The 25,853-nt window shown below is 36.2% G+C and overlaps 1 long non-coding RNA gene across 2 annotated transcripts in view; it reads left to right on the top strand.

Moving 5' to 3' along the window:
- The window catches only part of LOC112983207 (uncharacterized), a 45,296-nt gene that overhangs the window by 11,161 nt on the left and 8,282 nt on the right, over window positions 1-25,853 (top strand). Inside the window, exons 2-3 of one of the 2 annotated variants that reach the window (XR_010392103.1) lie at window positions 8,325-8,471; window positions 25,515-25,684. This is a non-coding gene — a long non-coding RNA (uncharacterized LOC112983207). Of the gene's footprint in view, window positions 1-8,324; window positions 8,904-25,514; window positions 25,685-25,853 lie in introns of both variants that reach the window. The other variant, XR_003259175.2, reaches the window with a different exon arrangement.

Genomic DNA, 25,853 nt, shown 5'->3' with positions numbered 1-25,853 from the left:
GTTCTTACTTTCAAACTGAACCAAATGGTAGAATCTTGAGAGCTTTATGGGATTAGTAGGAGAGTAAAATATTACAGTAGAGAAAATATTAGAATTGGTCTACAAAACATTAGTAGTTTGAGAAGAATGCATACAACTTTACTATATGGTCCTTACAATAGAACAAAATAACTCAGAAAAAAACATTGCTGCTTAGAAGCTTCATTTTACATAATTCTTTCCTTTTTATGTATTTTACATCAGTTAGTCTTTACTCATTAAATACGTAACAATAAACTCTTTTTTATTTTTTTTAATGAGGCATATTGGAAATATGATAATAGACCATCAGGATAAGGACCTTACCATATACTGGGGAAAGAAAAACACTGAAAATAAAAACCCTATCAAACTCAGTCTAGAACATTTTGATTATTTCAATAGGATAAGCTTTCCAACAAGAAGCTTTCAGTCATGGAGGTTAATAGATAAACAGCAGTAAATTAATATTTCGGGACAATAAATTATGATAATCATTTTAATCTTTTTTTTCTAGATCCCCAGCCATTCCCTAAGAAATCCCCAAAGTTCTAGAAACCTGCTGCAGAGAGAGTAGGCTTTTGTGGTAACGGGTGAAAAAAATTTACTTAATTTAATCCTGTTATACAATGAGTAAATATGAGTAGCGCAATAAGCATATGACATGGCAAGTTCTGTACTGCAATGATATATAATGTACAAGGATGATTCTGTGACTATGGACAGAAGAGAAAAACAAACTTTAAAAAAGAAGGACACTTAAAATCAAGAGTAAAACCACTACTATTTCCCTAACAGGAAAGTTACTTTATAGGGAATAAACAGTGTCTAATTTATCTAACATCATCAATGAAGTTACAGGAAAAGCCTGAACATCTGCAGATGGGGACCTCTAAATCAAAACCGGTCAAAGGGCAGAGAAGTGCAGTCAGGGTACATGATCAATAATACAAAAATCTTAAGGTATATGATGTAACTGGATATGATTGTATCATTGTACTTCAGTTTGAATACAGTAAACATTTATGTTTATTGGCTACTCGGCACTCAAGTGGTTTCTTCTAACCTTTGGCCCATGGAAAGTCATCACTCACTACTCAGCCTAAAAAGCTTAAGTTGACTTTTGCTGACTGTAATAGGTACTCATATATACTAAATTACTATGCTGTCTCTGATGGTTATCCTGTGTTTTTCCCTGCATTATATTATACTAACTACTAATTCCTGGACCCACTAAAAGGCTTAGTATTAAATGACAGATCTACACTCTAAGCATTTCATATTATTTTTACAACATTATATGGCAGGGTGGGTGCACGTATCTCCAGAAAGACTACAAAAAACCCACCCTATCTTGTAACATTCCTACTTGTATTACAGTTTCAGTTTTCTGATATAACTATAAAAATCAAATAAAAGTGTGAAACCAGTCGTCTGAGAGTGACCAGACAAGGAAGAACTAAATAAGAAGACATGACACAAGAATATGGCCAAAATCTGGACTAAATCCAGAATGTATTAAAAACTCATGTATTAAAAATAGTTCATACTGAAAATTAAATTCATCAAAATTAAGTATTTTGATATTTATTGCAAATCTTGATGTGAGAATTGTTATTTGCTTAATTCTACAGAGTTAAAGCTCTGAGTTTGCATTCATAGATACTCCAGCTTATCCTTTAGATGCCCAGTTATATGACTTTGCAGCACAATGCTTTGATTGCCAATCTCAGACAGTTTCTGTAACTCTTTGTCAGGTCACTTTTAAAGGTTGCACCAGTGAAGGCTGCTCAGGCTGGGGTTTGGTTTGTGTGCACAGGCGTACCCGTCTCACATCCACTACAAACATTGTGTGCCCCAGGGCACAGTAGCCATTCAACCTGATGCACCCTGAAAAAAGTAGCATCAGTCCCTGAGTCATGAACATCGTATCTCAACATGCTTCAATGTCCATATTCCTTTAACATCCATACTGATACCCCTTTATCAGTGTAGGCTAAGGGAATGATACTTGTGAGTTTGGGAATGAACAAGGGAGGAAACAGAAAGCAAAGCCAGTACCACAGAACTAGAAGAACACCTCCTTCTCCTCAGCGCTAGTTACGCTGTTGTTACCGTTGACCCCTCTAACCTTGGATCTGCTACTCATGCATGTAGCGCCACAGTGCAGTTTTAACAGCTCACCGGTATTTCAGTAGCTAGAAGCCAAGCCAGTTCAGAAATGGCAGCTCTTGACGGTTCTAGGCAAGTAAGGTAAGCACCTGCTATGACGTTGCCGTATGGCTGCAGGCCATCCCTCCCATTTCAGAGCACGAAAGGCACATCAGGGCTTGTGCCACACATTTCTAAGTTCCTCTCCTTCTCAGGCAGAGGTGGGTAGACTTTGCCTCAGAGAGCTAGGTGTGATTTCACTAGTGACATCAGGGCCACTTAGCATTATGCAAAATCTGAACATTATTTCAACATACACTTAACAAACCCATGCTCTTCTTCCAGGAAATGAATCAAATAACACACAGATCTCTATTCTCTACTAACAGGTCCGCTTGTACAGTCTCTCAAGGCAGATCTCACCTGGTATACACCTTTTGCCTCTTATTCCACACAGATAGAAAACTCCCCCCTAAAAAGCATATAGCTACACTCGTCATCCTCAGCTACAGCTTTTTCAAGCCAGATAAAGAGCTCTTTTGCCATTCAATACAACTGTACTTGACATACCAAGTAATTCCTGGCAGGACTAGAAAAGAACTAAGAAGACATCCAAAGTAAATTTTACCTCACCAGGCACCTAGGAAAAGCAAAAGGTACTACTGGATAACTTTAGTTTTTAAGGAGTCACTGAAATGTCTACTTCAGAGATATTCACCCTAACTTAATTCTGTTACATTAAAAATATCTCAAATTAGGTACAGAGAACTTGCATAATTGGAAGTTGTGAAGGAAAGCTAATAATGAATACAATTTTCATTTTTAAGTGGATTAAATGAGAGAGCATTTTCTGACATTATCTGACACTATCTAAAAAGTGACTCTTATTAAAGGACTGTGAAGTGGAAAAATGAGAAAACAGGAGAGCGGGAGATCAACTTATCCCCCATTCATTATTTTTTAAATCTCTTTATAGACATTAAAATTCAGACAGACCACAACATACAGAAACAAAACAGAAATAATGACTCAGCTAAGTACTGGCCTTTGAACTCAGCTTCTATATTTTAGATAATAAAATTAATAAACAACAGTATTAACACTTAACAGGAATTGAAATACCAGAAAATCTTTAGGATACCAAATGTTTAAGAGCACATGTTAAGACAAGCCACTTCCTCCATCTTAAATTTAAATACTCTCTCACATTCCCTCTCTCTCCCTGGTCCTCTCCCCATCTCCTTCTCCCTTTCATGGAGAAAGCTGACAGAGTTGAAACTCCAGTAATGTTCTCTGCTCAAAAGGGCTGTATTGAAAGAGCTGAAGACTCCAGTAGGAGTCATTTAGTCTTGTAACAAAAAATAGTTCTAATAAAGGTAGCAGGTCTAATGCAAAGAAATCCGTGTTGCACTGTCTTCATCATATTATTCAGCATTTTACTATTGAAAAATATTGCTGAACCCAGAACTCTTTATTCTAAATGACTATTGCTTCCATAAGGATTTGACCTTAGATTTTACCCCTGCACTCACCATAGACAGAGTATAGATGGGTCAGGCTTTTGAAAGCCATACTGAAAGGCTCCTATTGAGAACAGGTAAAAATTTCTTGATATAGTAATCTAAGATAACCTTTATATATATATATATATATATATATATATATATATATATATCTACTGCAAAATACTTGTAATTCTTTTGTGATATAGCTATTCCATGGTTAGTAAATTTTTTTTTTTATTTACCTTGCCAATTTTTCACATGAAAAATGTTCTTCTCATTTCTAATATAGTCTTCAATAGCTCTGTTTCTACTTGAGATCTTTGAACACTTTTCCAACCCTAACTTGTTATTATACGAAAGCAACTAAATATATTTTGGGAGGATAATTTTGTCAATTACAATGGATATTTCCACACATTCTTGGTGAGGTACCCTTCTTAAAAAAAAGAACATCAAATCTGGAACACACATTTGTTTGAAAGGTTCTCCTGTTTTACAGCACAGTGCATACCAAAAGAAGAGACAGTAAAAGATTATAGCAACATGAAACTGTATTTGAATTTCTCTCCAGTTTCCTATAATGCTTTCATGTGCTCTCAAGACTTCTTTCAATCTCCTGTTGTCCAGTGTCTTCCAATCTTGTGACCTAAGTCACAAACATCAATTTTATCCGAATCAAAAATGTTTTGATCTATATTTACAAATGCCAATTTTGGGCTCCCAGCAACAAATCAAGTGTTCAAGGTATCCTAATTATTCAATACTACAAATTCTATTTTGAGATCATCTACAGAGATGGAAATCTATTCCCCCATCTCCCTCAAAAGAAAAATCTATATGCTGCTAAAAGTACACTCATTACAAAATAAAAGCAGCAGTATGAATTACTCAAGGGACAACCCACCCTAATCATGGATGTAGGCTCATACAAAACCCTTACACTTAATACTTTATTCTCTTTGGAAACTCAAATACTCACCACAATGCCATCTGGCTTGACGACTGTATAGCAACACTTATCAAGACATTCTCCATCAAGTCAGAGAGTGACAGAGACACAGTACAATCATTAATCCTCCATGGGATTCACAGCGACATAAAATCCTGCTTTACAAGCCGCAGGAGATCACTTGCCTAGCAGACTGCTGAACTGTTTCTTTTTGAGGAAACATACAGTAATTCACAACTCCTGGGCATAACGGGGTTTCAACTTTGACCTCCAAAGAGTGTCTTGTGCATATTCCCATTTGCTACGTTCTGTAAGAACATAAGGACATACACTTCATTGTTAATACCAAGTTTCTTAGTCCATTTTTATTCTGGATACAAAACATAAATACATGTAGAAGCTTAAGCATTGAGTTTTAAGTTTGCTATTTTTGCATAAAACTCGTAAGGATTGGATCATGTAGTGGAACTCAATCTTGACTTCAGCACATACGCTTTCTACACAGTGCATGGGAATTACGAGACTGTCTAGAAAGGAATTCACAAGTAACACACCAGGAGCAGGGGCTGTCTGAACTAGCAATAGCAAATAATCAGAAATTCTGGACTTCTAAAGTGCATTTTTTTTCAACTCAGAGTTTAAGATTTTTGAGGCCACAGTTTTGCAGGATGTGGTGGAGAGGAGGGGGTACTATTTTTCATTGCAGCTTGGAGACCTGCATCCTACATCCATAATTAGGACTGCAAGTCCCTTGAGTAATTCCTACTGCTGCTTTTATTTTGTAGTGGGCACACTTTCAGTAGCATACAGCTTTTTCTTATTTTTTTTGTAAACAGTTTTCCATCTCTATAGATGATCTAAACAGGAATAGCAGGAAATTTCAGTTCCCTAATATTTCTGTTACAGCCTGATTCCTAAGGATGGTGTCTAAGAGGAGGTGGGGAATTTGGCACAATGTTTAGCCTCCTTCTTTAGCCGTTCCCATCATCCACATTACATTTTATTCCTTTAAAACTTCCAGCATCCCTAGAGCTTGCACACAAAGTTGAAAGGAGAAGAAAAATAAGTTTTTATCACAGCCAGCATATAGCAGACTGGAGAACATCTTTTGAGCTGCAGACATCATCTGCAAGAACTGTGTCAGGTGCTGAGATTTTTCCAAAATCTCCTAAGTTTCCAAAAATAAGCCACAAGAATCTCATTTGTAACACTAGGAAAAGACTAGTCATCTGAGGGGACAGAATTATTAGCAGTATGGAAGTCAGCCCTTCAACTCCTGCTTGCAGCTAAGGCGCCTCTAAAGAGTCTGTAGAGAAAAGTCTACATTTTCTTACCCTAAAAATGCACTTTGTTATGCATGAAAATGCTTCATTCCATTACTCACAGGTTGCTTAATTTCTAAAACAGAACATATAATTTTAATTATGTCTCCTCACAGTGGAAGGCAATGTACTTTTCCACAGATATGCATGCTATATGTGATATTGGGCAAAATTCTGCATTCTTAAAATTTCATTGAATTTATTTGATGGTGATATCTATCATCTGCCATGTACACAAACAAACGAAGATTTTCTAACAAGCTTGTTTTAAATGTGTTCGTTTTAAATGTACATGTTGGACAACTATGTTTATGCATTATCTGGCTTTAAAATCTTTGGAGTTCCCCAGAGACCATATGAGACTCAATGGTAATGAAAATATACAGTCATGTATTCTCAGTGTTATACTTCTCACATAGACTTTTTATGACTTAAATAGGATTAATTATAATTTAGAAAGTTTCATTCTGTAATAAGTAAATAGTAATATATGTATAGTAATACAAGCAATGTATTTCTAAAATATATTTCTAAAAAGCAACACTCTCTCAAGATATACAGCAGTCATTTCGTTTATTAGACTTTACTATCTTTTATAAAACAAAAACAATTGCTAAAGGGATAACATATATGAGCATAGTTTGATAATGGACTTTGATTTCTTAAGTACACCGTGATTAAGTATTCAAGATATACTACAATATTTTATTTTTTCCATTAGAGTTTGTCTATTACACCCTTTTTAGATTGTAAATTATTTAAGTCAGTTGAACATTCTGCCTTGAATAATTTATTTACTATGAAATTGTAAATTGCAATATCCTGTCAAATTTCATGCAATCTAGTGAAAATAATCCAATTTATTTAGGTTTGATATTATTGGTTATATGAGCTTCACCAGTGACTGGTAGGCAACACTCAATAAACTTATTTACCTAGTTATTACTGAATAAGAAAGGAAAAGGCAACTGTAAGCAAAAAAATCTGGAAGTAAACTGTTTAATTTTTTTTTTATCCAGACAATGAAATCATTGGTATTCCAATAATATGAAACTTTGTATATTTACCATTTAATTTGTTATGTGTCAGAGATTTTGATTAGACCTTATAACAGTTGTCTTTCAATTGACTATTTTATTTACATAGCAGTAACTGACTGCAATGGCTATCTCTCTTACGAAAAATCAGTGTACAGTTTGCATGACCTAATAACAAATATATATATTCCAAAATGAGACAGTTTGACTTCTTTTTCAGTAAACCAAAAGGTGTATGTGCTGGAAAAAGAACTGTAATCTTTCTGTACCCTTGCAATCTTTGTGAAACAATGGCAAATATAAATCTTGGGTGACTTCCAATTAAACATGGCAAATGTTGCTTTAATCAGGGTAGTTCCAATAAAGTTTATGGAACAAAATCTTGCGAGTAAGGCAAACAAGATTTGGCCAAGGAAACAACAATTACGCAGCCTTTGGAAAAATAAACTAACAGACCGTCTGCCACAACGGAATGGATAAAAACAAACCTGGATTCCTGCTGACCCATATGGACTGTTCAGTAACAGCCAGGGGTAATGTTCTGGCATAACAGCTCATTTCATAGTGGAAAAAAAGTGAATATGTTGTTCTGACAAGAGATAAATACTCTGTTTAACACACAATTTAGCAACTATGAAGTCCACCCAGTAATGGGCTATTTATTTGAATAAGTAGACAATTTACAGACAAGATTATTCATTCTCTGCTTTTTAGAATGTGATTAGCTATGCTATTCACAATCATGTTTATTTCAATACCTAATTCTTCTGTTTGAGATATGTGTGACATGCCCTAATTCTCCATTTAAACTGGACCAAGGCAGAATAAACGTCTCAAAAGTCAATGGATTGCAATAGGGTAATGAGCAGAAATGAGCATCAATGGTCACAATTACTGCCCTGATACACACACACTGGAAATGAAGAAGATGAATTATTTCCATAAATGCAGAACTAGCCTTCTTGAAATAGCTTTCCATTAATGCTGCATTATTTTATTTATTAAGTAATTTAGCTTTAAAAGGAAAATGATAGATTTACATCAGACTGGGTTGGGTTTTCCTTACTAATTGAAAAGTGGATTATACTATCTATGAAATTATGTCTGCATTCTGCCTTTTCAGAATAAAAAATTTGAAAAGTTAAACTGCTGCGCATTATATCAAGATATCCAGATATAGCTATTCCTATTATTCAAATGACTGCTAAATGCAAGCAGCTTCAGCTTGTTCTAAAAGCTCATTTCCATTTACTTTCAAGTACTTTATCAATACTTTTTTCTCTTCCAGTGAAAAATGAGTTCAAATTTTAAGTGACTTGGTGGTTGTCTTTCTTCTTTGCAGATCCCCAACTAAGGAAAACTTCAGTGATCCAAAAAAGAAAAAAAAAAAAAAAAGCTGAACTATTCAAGCTACAAGCAAATCTGAACTAGATAGCAGTTGGCAAAAAGAGGATTGATGTCTGCTTCTCAGGCTTCCAGCCACTAGAGGGCAAGTCTTTTCTGTGTCTTTTCCCATTTAAGAAAGTATTTGACTCCAAACACAAAGCTCTATTTCCTATACAGCATATATCAGATTGAACACACTATTCTAACAGATATATCTGAACCTGAATCCTTTCAGCACTACTGAACAACATTCAAGGAACAAATAAGGTCACAGCATGGTAATACCAGCTTTTCTTAAGTCAATGGTCACAGGGAACAAGAGAAGATAAAATCTCATTGGGTATCAACCTATTGGACATCAACTCAATTCTTCCCTTACTTTAACTGTGCAACCTGCACCTTTGTTAATTTTATACAAGTAAATGCACCAAGGTAAACTGCAATGAGGATATAAAGTACTTACTTCAAACCAGTGAAATCTGAAGGGCACTGTTTACTTTCAGATCAAAAAAGAACAAGTGATAATTTTATCAAAGTGAGTATCTAACCTTATCTTTCTTTTATTTTTGCTTCTGCCTTTTTATTTGTATTTCTTTGGAACACACATTTCCCATGCTTGCAAGATTCATAACCTCTCAGTTTTTACACCAGCAATTTCATCCCATTTTTCTTAGATATCCTAACACTGATTTTTAACACATTCTGATTTTTTTGTATCATTTCAGTGAAAACTTGGTCTTCCCTTATAGCTGCCAGAGATTTTATTTAACCTTTACTATTTGTTACTTCTGGAGGAGTTAAATATTTTAAGACCCAGTTCCGAATGACTACTTTTTGTAATCAATAATATTCTGCTATTCTATATAGCAAATTTTGAACCTAGTTGTCATTGCTTTTCTTTTGTTTATCCTTTATCAGGTTTTCTGGCTAGCATAAACCTGCCAATTAAAATATTGTTGAGCTGAGTAAATTTCTTGATTTATTATCAACTCTTTCAGGAGGTGATAATACTACGAAAATATTGATAATACTTTGTATTTCCAACTATTTCTTTATGTTAGCTTTTACTGTTTAGTCCTTCATTTTATTACAATTCTCCCTCCTGGTTTTGCCCTCACTAGTGGAGCTTGCTTTTTTTTTTCTCTAGTGGTCTTGGAGAAGCAAATATTTCCTTTATATCTATTCACATAATATCACAAAGATTCTTTTATCTGTAGGCTAGATTTCCTCGTCTGAAAAACTATCTTCATAGCAGTTTTATGAATGACACACTGAAAAAGAGACCATAGCATTTTCCTGCATAAGCTTATTAGGATAAATCCAAGTTTTGTAACACTTGGAATATTTTCTCCAGTTCAGTCTGAAATACTGAAAAGCCTTGTGTCTGTGCATCCTTCTGCTTTTGGGAATCACATTTTTCCAATAACAGCCTGCAGTTGCTCATAATGTCAGCCCCATTTTTTTTGGCATCCAGAAGAAATGATCTCAATTCCCTCCCAAAACATAGTTGAGTTGTGTTCTTTCTGGTAACACCCATGTGCTTGATAGGCTATTTACTGGAATGGTCAGCTTGTGGAAGCTGTGTTTGTACCCTCTTTTATGAGAGGAGATGTTGGTGCTGGGCAAGCTTCCCTCTCAGACCTCAGTCCCTTGGCTGTTCTGGCTCTGGTGGCTCTGTTACTTCCTCAGCTCAATCCCTGTCCTAGGAGACATGAAGACTTTTTGTCTGGTTCCTACTTTTTATGTGGTCCAAATAGACAAAACAACTTGAAGGAAACATTTTCATCTGCACAGCTCTTCATAACCATGGCTTTCAAGATGTGGTCCTCAAGAAAGTCCATCAAACACGTATAGGAGATAACAACTCAGCATGAACTCACGTAGGAAAAAAATCCAGGAGCAGACTGGGTTGCACTTTAGGAAAAGCTGTATCTACAAGGATTGGAAGATAAAGGCCACAGGAATGCCTTAGCTGCTGCATGCTTACCTGCCAGATATAGATCTTTATTATCAGAGTATGTTACATTATCTTCCCTGACATATTATAACATATAAGATAGGAAAAAGTCCTGGAACACTTCCGTAAGACTGCTGTTCCACCCTGGAGAGGTGTTGAAGCCGTGAATGCAGTAATGTATCTGCACTCAGATGTTCTGACTGACTTCACAGACTGACTCAGTAGTCCTGTCAAGTCAGTGGAGCTGTACAGTGCCAGTGGTGAAACCACTCCGACGGAAAAAATAGTTATAACCTTTATAGCTACCACTCAGTTTAGAATAAATGGCCTATAACCATTCTGAATAGTTGGCACTGTTGAGAGTGCAACTCTCCAGTTAAGAGACTTTAATTTTAAACATGATTTTCAAATCAAAATGCAACACCTCCTTAGTAAATCTTTGTGCTATGTATAAAACCACGAACAGTGGGGGACAAAATTACAAAAATGGTCTATTGTTCTCTTAATATCTATGCCTCTTTAACTTCGTAAGTTGTATACACATTTGGGAGAGAACTATAATCATCTCCATTGAATGCATTACTAATACCCATCTAAAAAGAAACATTCTATAACATTCAATATGACATAACAGGAACCGTTCAAATCAAACTAATAAAAGCCCTGGTCAAATACTACTAGTCTTTAAGATGCTCCTCTGAACAAATATAAGAACAAACAAGCAAGCAAGGTGTATCCATTTATTCACCACCAACCACCTCCTTAAATGGTAATCATACTTACAGAAATTTAAAAAGGGTGTCCCACGACTTGCTTTAATTGATCAAACTTTAAGTCAGAGCAAATAGGTTGCTGCCAATGAAGTTTTTCTTGCAGAAGGAGAACAAACTGTCTGTAAAATGATTATTAGCAAGGATCTAAACATACTTCTACAACACACAAAAAAAAATTTGTGTTGCCTTAAATGTTAAGACTGATAGAGAACAACCACATTAAATGATGAATGTTCATTCTGAAGGTGGCTCCCTGAAGCAACCAAAGTTGCCAGGCACTTGCAGCGAGGGTAGGAGACTGAGTCCATCCAAACCCAATCCAATGGCAGCACCTGCCCTGTGCTGGCTGATGAGCAGTCATTACTATTTAGCTAAATGGCTATAGATATCTTAGGAATTAAATCAAGGACTTGAACCAGCAGAGTGAGGAACAACAACGAGTAGTCCTAGGTATCTGTTATGCAAGCTAGCTGTGTCACAAACCCCTCCTTTTCCTGGTATACTTTTCTAAAAAAGGTGTAAACATTATCCGAGCGGGAGACCTGAACATTCAGTGTCAGTTGGCTGCTTTAGGGGCTTTGCACCACTAGATCATTATGTATCTCAGGAATGATCACGAGTGATATAAATTTATTTGGGATGCAGTTTGAAGTTGGACGAATGAGGCAAGACATTTTTACTACAGTTGCTCAAGTTCTATGCGCTACTGAAGACATGCAAAATCCTTAAGCAAGTAAGAACTTAAATGCTTCACAGGGGCTTTCTACTAGTAGGAGAGTTTCACTGTGCTTGTTGGAAGGCAGTGTGAAGTAGAGAAGGGAAAATCTGCAGAGCTGTAGCCTGACATTCTTAAATAGAAATTTTATTTACGAGGCTCTCAAACACTTTCAGAGCATCATTAGGTCTATTCCTTCCCATTCAGTAAAATAAGTCGGCTGTTATGGGGAAAACTTATTTTTTTTCACCCATCCATTAATCTAGTCATCTCATTACAGCAAGAAACAAGTTATCATTTTTTTGCTTAGAAAACATGTATGTTTTAGCTATCAGCCATTTAAATCTGTAGCACCTTTGGAAAAAATTGAATATCATTTTATATATCAAATAATGTGTAAAAAGTAATTCATTACAACTATTTTACTCTCTAGTGTATAAAATAGTCTCAGACTTCACCATCCTTCAGTCTGTAGTTAACATATCCTACAAGAACAACTAGATTCTGTGTCTAGTAGGAGTTATAACTATAATTGCATTAATTTGCTCATAGAATTTTGATTTACAATTTGAGTCCTTTAAGGACAAAATTAGGACAGTGTTTTCTTTTTAAATAAAAAGAAAGTAACAAAATAGTTTGTTTAAACTAATTCATATACAGTAATTCTTGCATTTCTTCCCTTGTGTTTAGCAGTGCTCAAGGTCTTTTGTTTTAATTCCATGAAAAACTTTACTAAGTCATTTATAAGGCACTTCCACTTCTCCCAATTCCAAAAACAAACAAACAAACAAAAAAAACTGAAAATGAAAGGCTCAAAATTCAGTATCATGAAAGAAGTAGTCAGCATCTTGAACTTCTTGAATTTTTTTGAACAGTATGGTCTTCAATTTCTGAAGATCTTGGGCAACATCCTCCATTTGCTTTCTTCCTATTTGTGGAGTTGTGTGTGTGTGCACGCACACACATGTGTGTGTTTGCACACACGTGCACACACACAACCATATGCTGATTTGAACCGTTTTACAAATGGACGTTCTCTTGGACAAATTTTGAACAACTCTCCTTCAGTTGCAGTTAGAGATGATGCAATATACCTCAAAATGCAGCAGCTATTCAAGCAGCAAGCAAAAATAAGGGTCCACATTAACAACCCACCAGCTACAGAGCAGTTAAGAGAACAAAGGCTTCCCCTCGTTATGCACCAGAAGAGAAATTAACTGAAATCACCAACTTTAAGTTATATGTATATGCAATTGCCTCATCTCACCAGAAATTCCACAAGTCCGCTCTTTAGTCAGGGCAACCGTGTACCACCAAACTCATGACTGATTGGAAAAATGTAACTTAGTTTATCTTCCAAACAGGTTAAAATATAAGCATGAAAAGAATTTAGATACATTCCCTTTTTAAAGCAAGCACAGGCTTACAACTACATATAAAATTCAAGATTTAAAAAAATACATAGTTCCAAACAGGGTTCAACACATGTATTCAATAAATTTATATACAAAGAGAATGGCATTAAAATTCCACAGTCAAGCAGGGAAACCCTTGCTGTTGATATAACACACCATATCGCAGACATGCTTTGCAAGCTTTACAATATCTTTTTTCTATCTCATTTACAATTTCTAGGTTCTAAACCCAATCCAGTAAATGCTGATGTGCCTCTCCAAGATGCACTGTAGCTGTATCACTGGTACAGCTGCATGATTACTCTTAAGTCTCAGTGGTAGCTGCTGTCCTAATGAGCCAGGATAAAATCATTAAAAAGTAATTGTGTGCAGGTTTTACAGATAAGTCTCCGCTCTGGGAGAAGGCAATCCTGACAGACTGTAATATTTCTAAGGCAATATACTCCTCCCTTCATGTTTAATGAGCCATAGATTTTTAATCTGAGAGTTTTGGTGACAGGCAAAAGGAATGCACGAGAGGTCTGTCTGTATGCATGTATTATATATGTATGTCATATATGGCTGTATTCAATATAGTCAGCAAAGAGATGGGAACCTAAACCAGCTCTCAATCTTCCCATAAGTTTTGTGTTAAAATCTGTGTTACATTTTCTTCTGGTAATTTTCAATCACAATGCTAGTCCAAATGCACACTTACTTTCAAATGAGGGACTGTATTTACTGCTGTCCTTCAATATAAATGAAAACATACAAAACCACCACTTGAGTTACATAGTAAAACTGGAAGAAAATCTATTTCTAGTTTGTAGAAGCATTGACAAAATAATTGCAGTAGAAAATGTCCCAGCCACTTTTAACAAAATTTTAAAGATGGAATGCAGCCATATCATGGATGTATAAAAAACAGTGTCATAAAAAGAAAGAGGAAGTGAAAGATAAGAATTCCTTATGGGAGTTAAAATATTCTTAGTGTACAACACTTACTTATAATTAGCACAGTCCATCCACCATCCATTTGTAATAACATTCTATGAAAGTAGGGAAAATAACAGATGTGAAATAAGTAAGATGGCTCCCATACAATACACCTTGAAAAAACCACAAAAACTGCAAGACAATAACAATACCATTTATAAGTACCCATTCTCCACTTTTCAACCCACAGGCAGGCACCACACAACATACACCACTTTCACCATGCTACTACTAGTATTTCAAGCTTTTAGCATTCACAGCACTTTTTCTCCAGTCCACTATACCTTGACTTTTACTTCTTAAGATCATGACCCAGTCATGAACAGATATGTGGCAAAATAATTTGGTGGGTTGGAAAAGAACGAATTAAAAAAAAAAATCTTTTAAGTGCTACTTACCTGTAAAAAAAAACAAAATTATAGAGTCTGTATTTATAAAAGGTTTTATCAATTCTGGAAGAGAACAAGAACCATAGCAAATAGGAAACAGCATTGCAGAGATCCAAATAAAGATATTATTTTTGTGCAAGTTGGGTCAACTCACTATGATTTATTCTGCAGATGCTGAAGCATCTCCATATAGGGAAGGCACAGAAGACACTTTCCCTGACTAGCTACCCTATAGATAGCATATTCTGTGTCATGCTTTTATTTTTAAGAGAAAAAGTCCAAAATTTTATTTTGGCATTCCATTAGAGGAACTCCCTCTGTGATACACCAAGGGAAGAGTTTTCACTTAACAGAGAAGATCAGAGTTTTGTATTTCCAGACTATTTATCTACCATTTTTCCTTTTCTTCTATAATTTTAGAGCCAGAGGGAGAAAAAGACAATTTAACTAGTACTTTACACTGGCCAGAGATGCCCCAGATTTGTCCCAGGCAAACCATGGAAAGATCCATAATTTCAGTGATACCTCTTAAAACGAGAGCATGAGGAATATACATAGATATAGAAACGTGCATACCTTTAGCTGACACAATTTCTTATTGTAGACATCCACATACAAGTTCTAGTATTTCCTTACCTTTCCAGGAGAAAGAGCTCAAGTTAGGCTGAACCCTTTCCATGATAACAGATTTTCAATTACAGTTTTTACGAGAAAGAAAAAGCACTTTTATCACAAGGCCCATTTAACTTCCCCAATCATTATAAAACAAGTACTGCTTGTTTTCTCTCACATACTATTGCTTATATTTTCTCATTCAACCTATACTGAAAGTTTTTCTTGACATTTATGGTAATAATGGCATCTGTGCTGTCCAATACATTTCTCCTTTTGTGTTTCCACCCATTCCAACAACTAGCTTATGTTATAATACAAAGAACTGCACCATAAAAGGGGAAATACTTTAGCCAGGCTCTGATGCTGTTTACTTGCTGGGGTCGCTCTATGAAATCTTTATCTCAGTACTGGAATATCAAATCAAAAGGAAGAGATTCTTTCATTTTTTTCCCTTGTCTTTAGAAAATAAGATAATTTGATATGTCAGAAGATTAAATGAGGCTATGCTGTAATAAATAAAATTATTACTTGTTTTGGCAAGAGACCAACTGGAAAAATGGCCAAGTCTGAAAGAAAACCTTTTTTTAACATGCCATCTAAGGCTAAATCGATAGAATACTGTTAATTTGAGAAGATATGTACCTTTTGCAGTATCTCAGGATAAGGATTTGATTGCTATTCCATCAAATACAACACCACATTGGACCTACCTCTTACGGTTGAACACATTTCTTATGTTACCTGACCTACAAACTTCTCTTACACTACAGTGGAAGTCTAGTAGAAAGGCATTTTAGTAAAGCAGCATTCTTCTAAATGGTGTTATTAAAATGTATAAAGCAATTTCTTCAGCCTTGTTAGCTAGACAAGTTGTTCTTAAGATTAAGACGAGGAAAGAGTAAATGGCTAAAAAAATGGGCTGGGAGCACACTTGACTTTTGCACCTGCTTTCAGTATAAAATTATTTGTGTGACCTTCAATAAGTCTCTCAACTATGACGTATTTTTCTCCCTGTATAAAATATGGATTACAATTCCTTATCTTTGCACTGTAAAAACTGAGACCCTGTCTCACAATGAATCCTGCACATTTAAAGCTGTGTTCAAGACTAACAACCTTCCCCATTTATTACTCAGTAGATACAGAGAAGTTTAAGGAGAAACGCATTTGTGAGTTCTTAATATGACACATACAATCAAAAATATCAATCCTACATTGTCATCTTTTAGATCAGACTGAAAGTGCAAACACAGTAAAAGCATAAGCAGATTACATGAATAAGCATTTGTGTTTTATCTGGACAATTCTACCGTAATTTATCTTACAAGCTTCAGCTGTAGCTTGTATTTTAATTATTCTTCTATACTCTGTTTTTATTCCTTGAGCTACATAATTTTTAAGTCCCCTCATATACCACTAACCTATAGGAAAATATGATCAGAATTTATAGATGTCATATGCTGTTGCAAATTAATTTGTTTTCTGATTTCATCCTTGGAGGATTTACCCTCTATATAGATAATTGGTGGCATTTTCAACAGACTCCAATCTCCACTAATATCAGACATTATAAACTGCACACTCAAAGTTATTGATTACTGAGTTTCATCATGCAACTGAGCATGTTCAATGCCTTTGAGGAACTAACCCTGGATCCTCAGTCTCCTGTTTAAATATTATCTCCAGACAATCCCACCCCATAAACAATACTGCCCATCCTATCCACAGTCCTTTGAAATGTGGAAGAATAGTCAGTTTCTGCAGAACCACATAATTTTTTTTAAAAATCAGTTCACCTTCAGGGTAGGATAAGAGCATATGGAACTGAGATGAACTAACTTTTTACCAAGACTGGCTTGGTGCATGCAGCTCGATGTGCCTGGGTAGATATATGCTGTAATAGAATCACTCCATCCCTCTAGTCTGTAGGACTCACTACAGCTTATTTCTTCTCCTATGTTACAAAATCGATCATGCTGAAACAATACCCCGGTCACAAAGTTACACACTCGTGTTCCAGGGTCATTGAAACTTTCATTTTGATCTAGATTTCAGGCTTTCTGCTTATAAAACCAAAGATGGAAATGAGTATAAGAAAGTTTAAGCAAATAAAACATGCTTTTGTAATTCAAGCAAAATTTCAGCCAAGTATAGGAAAGGAATTAAAAAAGAAGTAGATAAAAATCAGAACTGAGAATTAAGTTTTGAAATACCTTTATATGTTTGCATAACATAGAAGAGAAAGCTTTCCTGGAAAGCAGTTAATTTCATTTTTACTCTGCTGCTTTCAAGGTGAGCTTGTGTATGGCAGACTTATATTCCCTTATATAGTTCCTTGTGCTTGCTACCTCTGCTGTAAGAAAAGAAGAAAGATTTTTTCTAAAGAAACATAAACAAAGTATATCTACAAAAGAAACCTAATGAAGTCTCATACCCAAAACAAAACAAACACTATCTGCCCCTGTGTCAGGAAGTAAGAGAGTCTCTCCATTTCAGTGTATGATAAAACAAAATTCATTACAGATTCAAATTCCAGCTGTACTCTTGTTCTGAAATGGGGGGGGGGGGTATTTATTTTGCAATATCTATGTTTTACCTTTTGATCAAGTGCGCAACTTGTTCACCTATTAAATTTCATGTAACAGAAACTCATTGAATGTTTAGCATCAGTAAGATGGAGACGGACACACAAGTGTCCAAATTAAATGCGTCAGGAGAAATGCTTCCAGTATTGGAAATGTGGCCTAATACATTGTTTAATTCTAATTCAGAGAGTGTATTAAGCAAAACATAAGTATGTGAAACTTTTCCCACTAAATTGATAGAATAAGTTTTATTTATACAGACCTTTTAAAAACATTTATCACCTTCCGAGTTTATGGCATTAGTTTACTGCCTTCTTTATCTTTTCTTATACAACCTCGAGTTGTGTCACTCCACAGAATAATATATCCCACTGAAAAGACTGACTAGAAAACTCATAAGATTTTATTCTATTTGGAAACACAAAACCTTTACAGAATTTCAATTCCATCTAGACAGCAGTTTTCAGCTTTTACACTGCTGAATTGCTTTTAAAGAAGCAGCTTCCTTCTTTTAGCTTCCTACAAATGTAGATATATGGTCAGGGAACTTAACTTATATTTGGACTTTTAGTGTTTAAATAACTTTTTCCAGAAAAGCATTAACAGGCATTAGACCAACAGAAAAGAGGAGAAAAATATAACTATCATTAGTTAAGTGGAATAAAGAAAAACAAAACAAGTAACATTTATGAATTACAAAATGGCTTCCAAAGAGCTATAACTCTTCTTCTGTGTCATATGGGAAGGCCAAATTACTGGGAAAAAGCATGCAGTTTGTCACATAAAAAAGTTGTTTTCTGTTTTGCTTCTGTGAGAAAAGATTTTGTCACTTAAAAAAAATAAAAACATTCATTCCTTTTGCAATCCAGCAGAATCTTGGCTAACAGAGAGAGAAGTATTGTTTGAGAGTTTTAACTGGTGTTAAGTAATCCATTTTTATTCCTCATTTTAAAACCATTTAATATGTTTCTCTTTGTTCCACAGCCTATCTTCCAACATTATTAAAAGAAACAAATTATGCAGCTTTCGGTGATAAAAACTTATTTTCTCTGCTCCAGCTGACTTGATACAATGCAAAAGAAGAGATACTGCTTGATTTGTGTTCCAGTGTATGCGATTTTTGTAGAACTATTATCTTTTTATTCATGATTAGCTTGGTTTTTCAACAGACTGAAGCTGTTTTAAAAAGTATCATAGCTTACCATAGACATGTAAACAGAAATCAAGTAAGTCTATCTTGTACATCACAAGTCTGAAATTTTATAAACTATAAGGTAACCTTACTAGTTGTACCTGGAGAAGAAAGTAAGTTGGGGTAGTACCCAGGTAATATATCAGATTTCATTGGAAATGTAACTGAATTCAATTTCCTTAACATTTAAATATGAGATAGAGACTTTGGTATGCTCATGATATTTCCATATGAGTTTGACTAGCTAAACAAGAACTTCAGGTTTTACTGCACCTATATAAAACTGAAATTATGATCAAAGATGACTTACAAACTTCAGCACCAAATAGTCTTCTGAACAGAAATCTGATACATAGTACTAATCATTTGCTAACACAGGTCATATATCTCATGGGGAACCTGAACTTCCGTGGACAGGTTCTTAAGGTGTTGTTACTACAAGTGTATTTTCTAGTTTCGAAATTCTACTGAGCAGAGCTAGATGAAGAAGCACTTGCCTACTGTTATGTCAATTCTGAATTTGGCTATAGTCAAGTTTATTTGGTACACCTTCACGTTAGTCTCCATCATAAAGCATAAGCACTTGCTGAAGTCAAATTTTGGGCATTTATTAACAGTTGTCTACTTAACACTGTGCAATATACATGCCTTATGCAACTAATCTCAAATCTGAAAGAGCAGTATTAAAAATCTGTAAATCAGGCTCTTTATTATGAACAAGCTTATAGACAACTGAAAGTTGCTTGTATAAACTACACATTAAACAAATAGGCTGGACCTGGGCCTCTGAACAGCTTTTATGAGGATAAAGGGCTATGTCATGAAGTAGTTCACAATGGATGCATCCACATGGAGCCTTAGTTTGCAACATGAGTGCACTTCTAAAGCAGATCTCGCATCATCCCCACTTAATGGTACAGGACTGGAGCATATGAACTGAATTACTTTTGGATAAAACTAAGCTGGAAAATATGCACCACAAGCACACATAGTGCACACCAGCTACTAGTGGGATGTCCATGGGTTCAGCTACGGCTAGTCTGAAACATTCCCAAAACACCTCCAGGGCGGATATTAGATCCTCAGGAGCAAATATTTAACCCTAGAGGTCACTTACAGTGCTGCACTACTTGCTAGTCTGCACACAGTCAATGGCTGACTTGACATATTCTTTTGACAATTTACACCTCTTTTACTCACTCAGCGTTTAACAGATAAGTTAAACAATCTATTCTGTCTGATGCACACTCATTTTTTCCTGAAATCAGGAAAGCTGTTTGCTGAGATCACTTTGAGGACTCAGGAACTGCAGACTGGATATTAAGTCAAGCATCTCAATATACTAACAAGTGATCCTGAAAGCTTCCTGAAGGACTGATATGGAACATTATAAGCTGCCCAGGAGCAGAATTTGGGCACAGATAAAATGCAGTGAACAGCACCACCACTGTCTTTTCACTACTCTGCCTAATCAGAAAACAGAAGTATTCTCAGTCTGATACTGCATATGCTTCTGAAAATGATGAGCATCTCAAAACCCTTTGTCATAATGTTGCGGATTGCTACATGTTGCACAACTGCACAGTAAAACATACCAAAAACAGTGACTCAAGAGGTGAAGACAGAAAAGAAATGAAGATTTGAGAAACTCCACAAGAACCCAGAATTAATCCCTGAACTAAGACGCCAAGCTTTTAGGCCTGCCATAAGGGTTTGGGCATATGCTTTCCTGAAAAATAGGTAGATAATCCGGACAATCTGCAAGTAAGAACATCAACTGCACACTGTAAGAGTTCTACTCAAACTACAGCATCAGAAAAGATCAGATAATTTCTATTATGACTACTGTTAATGACAATAATACAAAATTTAATGTTTTTACTTGAATAAGCATTGACCTTAATTAGTTCACTGGTGTTTCAGTTGGGAGAGTTCATCAGATTTTTTTTACTAAGGTCACAAAACTATTCATTTCAGCATTTGGTTATACTCATACTTTGTTCTAATAACGTTACTTGAACAAATATCATTCTGCTTAAACTGGAGTTGGAATGTAAAACCTTTGCTGTTTAGTTACTTTCACAGACTGACATTTTTACAGCTGGGTGCTGCCAGTTTGTTTTTCACCAGGCAAAAGTATTCTAGCTTATTGTAACAGCCAAGATAGCTTATTCCAGTGAAACTGCAAAAAGGTGAAGGGAAGAGACAATGTCTGATAACACCCACCTATGCTGAATAAGTCATGCAGAGTGTACTCAGACTGACACACCATCTGAGAGCTGTGAAGCCAAAGAAGGCTTGATATATGTCTGCAAGTATTAAACCCACATGCCATTTTCAAGCTGTTGATTCCTCTTTGCTTTTGCTACAGCAATGCTGAAAGGGTTCATGATTAGGATTGATACCGAGGGCTTGTTTGCACCAGGTTACTGCTATCAGAACTGATATATAATGTTTGCTGAGCTACAGACAACCATTTCAAACAATATTAGTATCCCAGATCTAGACTTAAAGCCCTTTTCAGCAAGGCAATGGTTAAACTGGGCAACAAGTAAGCATTTCTGAGAAACAAAAGATAAAAGGTGTGGTAGAACTGCAGAAAAGTCATTCAGAGAGCAGGCTTGAAAAACTACTCAGCAGAATAGAAGAGGATAAAAGGCACTTATTTTCAGAAGTGGATCTGACAACTCTGAAGGTCTTGGGGAAAGAGGGCCTGGAAGATGGTCTTGTGACTTTCATATAGTAAATGTCTATTGGAAGGAGCAAATAATGATAATGATGGACATAAGTATTCCAGGAAGAAGCTCTAGGACGGGAACTTTTTCTGTATAGCTTCTCTTCTGTATAGCTTGTCAGTAAGCCAGAACTTCATGTTTTAAGGCACCAAAGAAATGCAAATTCTTCTATTACACTGATGTTTTTACTCCAGAGAACTTTAACCTAGCTTTATTTTTATCTTTCTATAGTCAGAATTAAGTTTCTAAAACTAAACCAAAAGGAAACAGCAATAAAATTATAAAGTATACAGATTTTCTGCATTTGATTCCAGTATGAATGGAAATGAATGACTATCTCAGGGGAGCAGAAAGGGCATGATTTCCAGCAACTTCATTACTGAACCAAAAACAAATCTCATATTTGTGTCATACTATAACTGATTATGTTAAGATGAAGGTGTAATGTCTCTAATTTGTCTAGGTACTACTGCACTGTTTCTGAAATTTACTGGATGCAGAATATCTGACATTAAATCATTAGTAGCTTATGATTTTGCCATATCAAAAGCATTGTTACATTTTTGGAAACTTCTTTAGCTGCTCCACAATGACTTAATGCACCATTTGCCAGCAATATAGAAATGCTGAATGCAAGAATCTTGCCATGTCTCACAAGAGTAATCAAGAAATCAGTACCTATGTTTTTTTTTGAATATAGCTGAGAAAGATTAGATATAATTAGAAATGCCTTAGATTAAAACCAGGTCATCTTTATTTGTTCATTCCTCTTAGTTCTTATGATGGTTTCAACACTGTTGATCCTAACTAGTACATTATATTGAATTCACAGGGCTTGTGAGTTTTGACACTGTTACATTTGCTTTCAGTGTATGCTTATGACTAACCAATGTGTAGGGCCAAGTGTTAAATGATCAGATTACAAGCAAGCTGCAATTTAAAAATTTTTATCTAGACCCCCCACTATTCTGAAGTTTGAAAGTATTAAACCAGCATTTTAGTATCTCTCTAACAAGTGTGTGATTGCCTCAGAAATTTTATGTGAAACTTGTCCTGTACCTCTGTAGCGCCACCCTTACAGACTTAATTATGCCCTTTATTATCTTATTATCCTTTGCTTCCACCTCCTTGAAGACTATTGTACACAGAATCTGTTTTCCGTAGTGCTATTTCTCAAAGAAAAACACAAACCTCAAAATGAACTCCGAGGCAGCTTTGTTGCAAGAGGTCAATAAGGAGGATTTCTTTACATGAACTGAATACTCCCCTGAAAAATCACAAGGAAAAAAAAGTTTGTGGAGAACAATATTCTTTTACTACATTGAAAGCTTGTTCACTTCAGTAATCAGACCCTAGTGACAGCTTAATGCAATGAAGGATACAATGTCTCCCAATACACAAAGTAGGAATTTGACCATGCTGCCAGACGTGTGCTTTAGCAACACCGTGCTGGACAGGAAGGGAATGAGTCCCCAAAACTCTTTTAATGCTTTTTGAGCATAGTTTCATAAGTGTACACGAACCACAGAATAACCTGTGCCAAACCACAAAGGAAGTATTGGGAAATATTAACAAGTATCAATTTTGTCATAGTTCCAGATGCTGCCCATCAACATGGTCTGTGCGGAAGAGTAACCCCTGTAACCACTTCAAGCAAGAGAGTTTAAAAGATTAGTTAGATCTCATATACCAGCAGATGTGGACTTACTATAGAGGAAAGGCTAAAGTGCCTGGGTATATTCTCCAAACATATGGCACAGGAGTCCAGTCAGCCATACTTCTCCCCTTTTAACTGTCACGAGATAAGAAAAGGTGGAAAACTTTATCCCCACAGTTTATACAACGTGCAACATATTTCTGTCTTACAGGCCTATTTCACAAGAGAAAATGTGTTCTATTGAATATGGTACCTAGAAGCTAGGGAGCTGCTTAAATGTCAAAACTCCTTTTAACAATCAGTGTTTCAGAACTTGTATTATAAAGTTGTTCCATAGCTATAGGGCTCCCATGAGAGAGAAAAAAGAATCATTTACCCTCTGTTCCGAAATGCAGTTCCTTGACTACATTTACAATGACTAAACAGTGTTGAAGAAAACACTAAGCTACAGTTTAAACCTCCTTACTATGGCCATGACATGATTTAAAGTGCAATTTTTCAATCTTGACACTTAATCTATGAGCGTAAATTACTCCAGGGACCAATCAGGGTTTTGTTTCTTCATCGAGGAGCTAAATATGATGCTAACTTGCCTGCGTGTTGCAGCTGCTCCTATGGTGTCTTTACGCACTCACGCATCACACAGGAATTCTGAGAGTAAACACAGAAAGCGACTCTGCCCATTCTGCCGTTTTCCAGCCAAACAACAAAATTACACAGAGAACTTCAAAGTAAACTACCTCTATTGTGATTAAAATAAATACAAGCAACAATGACGCGGAATTGTCAACGCACTCTGTGTATTTATGCAGACATTAGCTTTGACTGAGGAGAGGAAATGCTGGTTTTCACAATCCAAGCATTCAATGGGAATGATGCATTTTCAGAAAGCACATTTTTAGAAAGTAAGGTAGAAAGCTGTATTCTGAGGTGCCAACTAGCAGAACAGCATCCCCACAAACCTTACAGCTAACTGGCTGCGCCCAACAACCAACTCCTAAATCCGTATTAAAACATCAATCACTAAGGGGAAAAACGATTTTAATCCTCCCCCCACCCTTTGCCAGGCTGACTGCGTGGGCGCTGCCTCGCAGCCTCGCCGCAGCAACATGCGCCGCTGCGCCCCCAGACCCCTTCACCGCTCCGCCTCACGGTGAGGTGGGAAGCCGGTGCAGAGGCAATCTCGGGCCTGCGCTGCCCGGCAGCGGTCGGCAGCAGCCGCCACCGGGCGACCCCAGCTGCTCTGGTTTTCCTGAGACAGGGAGATGGCCACCGGCAGCAGCAGAGCAGCCAGGCCCGGCCTGAAGCCCTCGCGAGGCCCCGACCGTTGGGTGCTGCCCGGTCCCAGCGGGTGCGCGGGCTGCGCGTGGTGGCCAACGGCCGGCGTCGTGACGGGCAGCCCTGAGTTGGGGGAGTGCCGCTGCTGCCGGAAAGGCGTTAAAGAAGAGGGAAAAGGGTAAACAGCTGCTTGTTTATTTAATTTTTTTGTTCATTGCTAAGAATGGCATGATCTGATTATTTATTAAATTGCTGCTGGTTGTTGTCATTATGAATAATTGTAAATGGGTATTTAAGAAGTAGTGAATGTGAAAGTTCCTTATTTCTCTTGCTGTTCTCTGATGGTCCTTGGGCTTAGATGAAGGCCTCAGAGAAGTCCAAGATCTTTTCTTCAGCAAACAGCCTCTGCACTGTATCACACAGGACTCTCCCTTTGGTAGAGCTTAGAAATAAGCAGAATTATTTGACTATAAACAACATATTATACTGTCTTTCCTTTTTTTTCTTTTAAACCCTGATTGCTTAGCAGTTTTTCTACTTAGTTATTCATGAAAGTTATGCTGCCTGTCTCTGTAGCTTTTAAAATCTGATGTTCAACCCATCATTCATGTTTATTCCCGTCTCTAAGACCCATTCTCCTGCAGAGTATGAGAAAAAAGTTGTTTTCTAAGTTTTCTAAGATGTGACCATCCTGCTCTTCAAAATGTGCCTTTTTAAGAGGATACATATAAAAGCTTAATTACTCTCATTGTGATTATGTCATGTTTGTCTCACTAAACATTGGACTATTCAATGGTCAGTCTGTAAAGTGTACACATGGTAATAGTTGAAGATCATCATCTTCTTTTCTCCCCTCTCAGGAATTCCTATGCAATTCTTCCAATGTATGTGGCTCCTGGGAGTGGTGGCCTTATACCCCAGATCTTGGCAGATAACTATGATTTATTCACTGGCAGTCATCTGACCTGCTCACTGATCCAGGCCAGAACTATCAAAAATGTATTTAACAACAAAGAATAAATCACTTCAGGTGAGAGACATTTTTAAGGTTGCAATGTAATTTATTATCCCTAGTAATTCTATTTTCTGTTTCTATTGTTTTGTTATTTTCATTGTTTACAGCAGTTCTAATATTTGTATGCAACATGCATAAACACAATTCAACATGGAATACCTTATTTTTTAAATGCCTGCTGATA

The sequence above is a fragment of the Dromaius novaehollandiae genome, chromosome 1, assembly GCF_036370855.1.
Source record: "Dromaius novaehollandiae isolate bDroNov1 chromosome 1, bDroNov1.hap1, whole genome shotgun sequence".
NCBI lineage: Eukaryota > Metazoa > Chordata > Aves > Casuariiformes > Dromaiidae > Dromaius > Dromaius novaehollandiae.
This window is presented reverse-complemented; position numbering and strand designations above follow the sequence as displayed.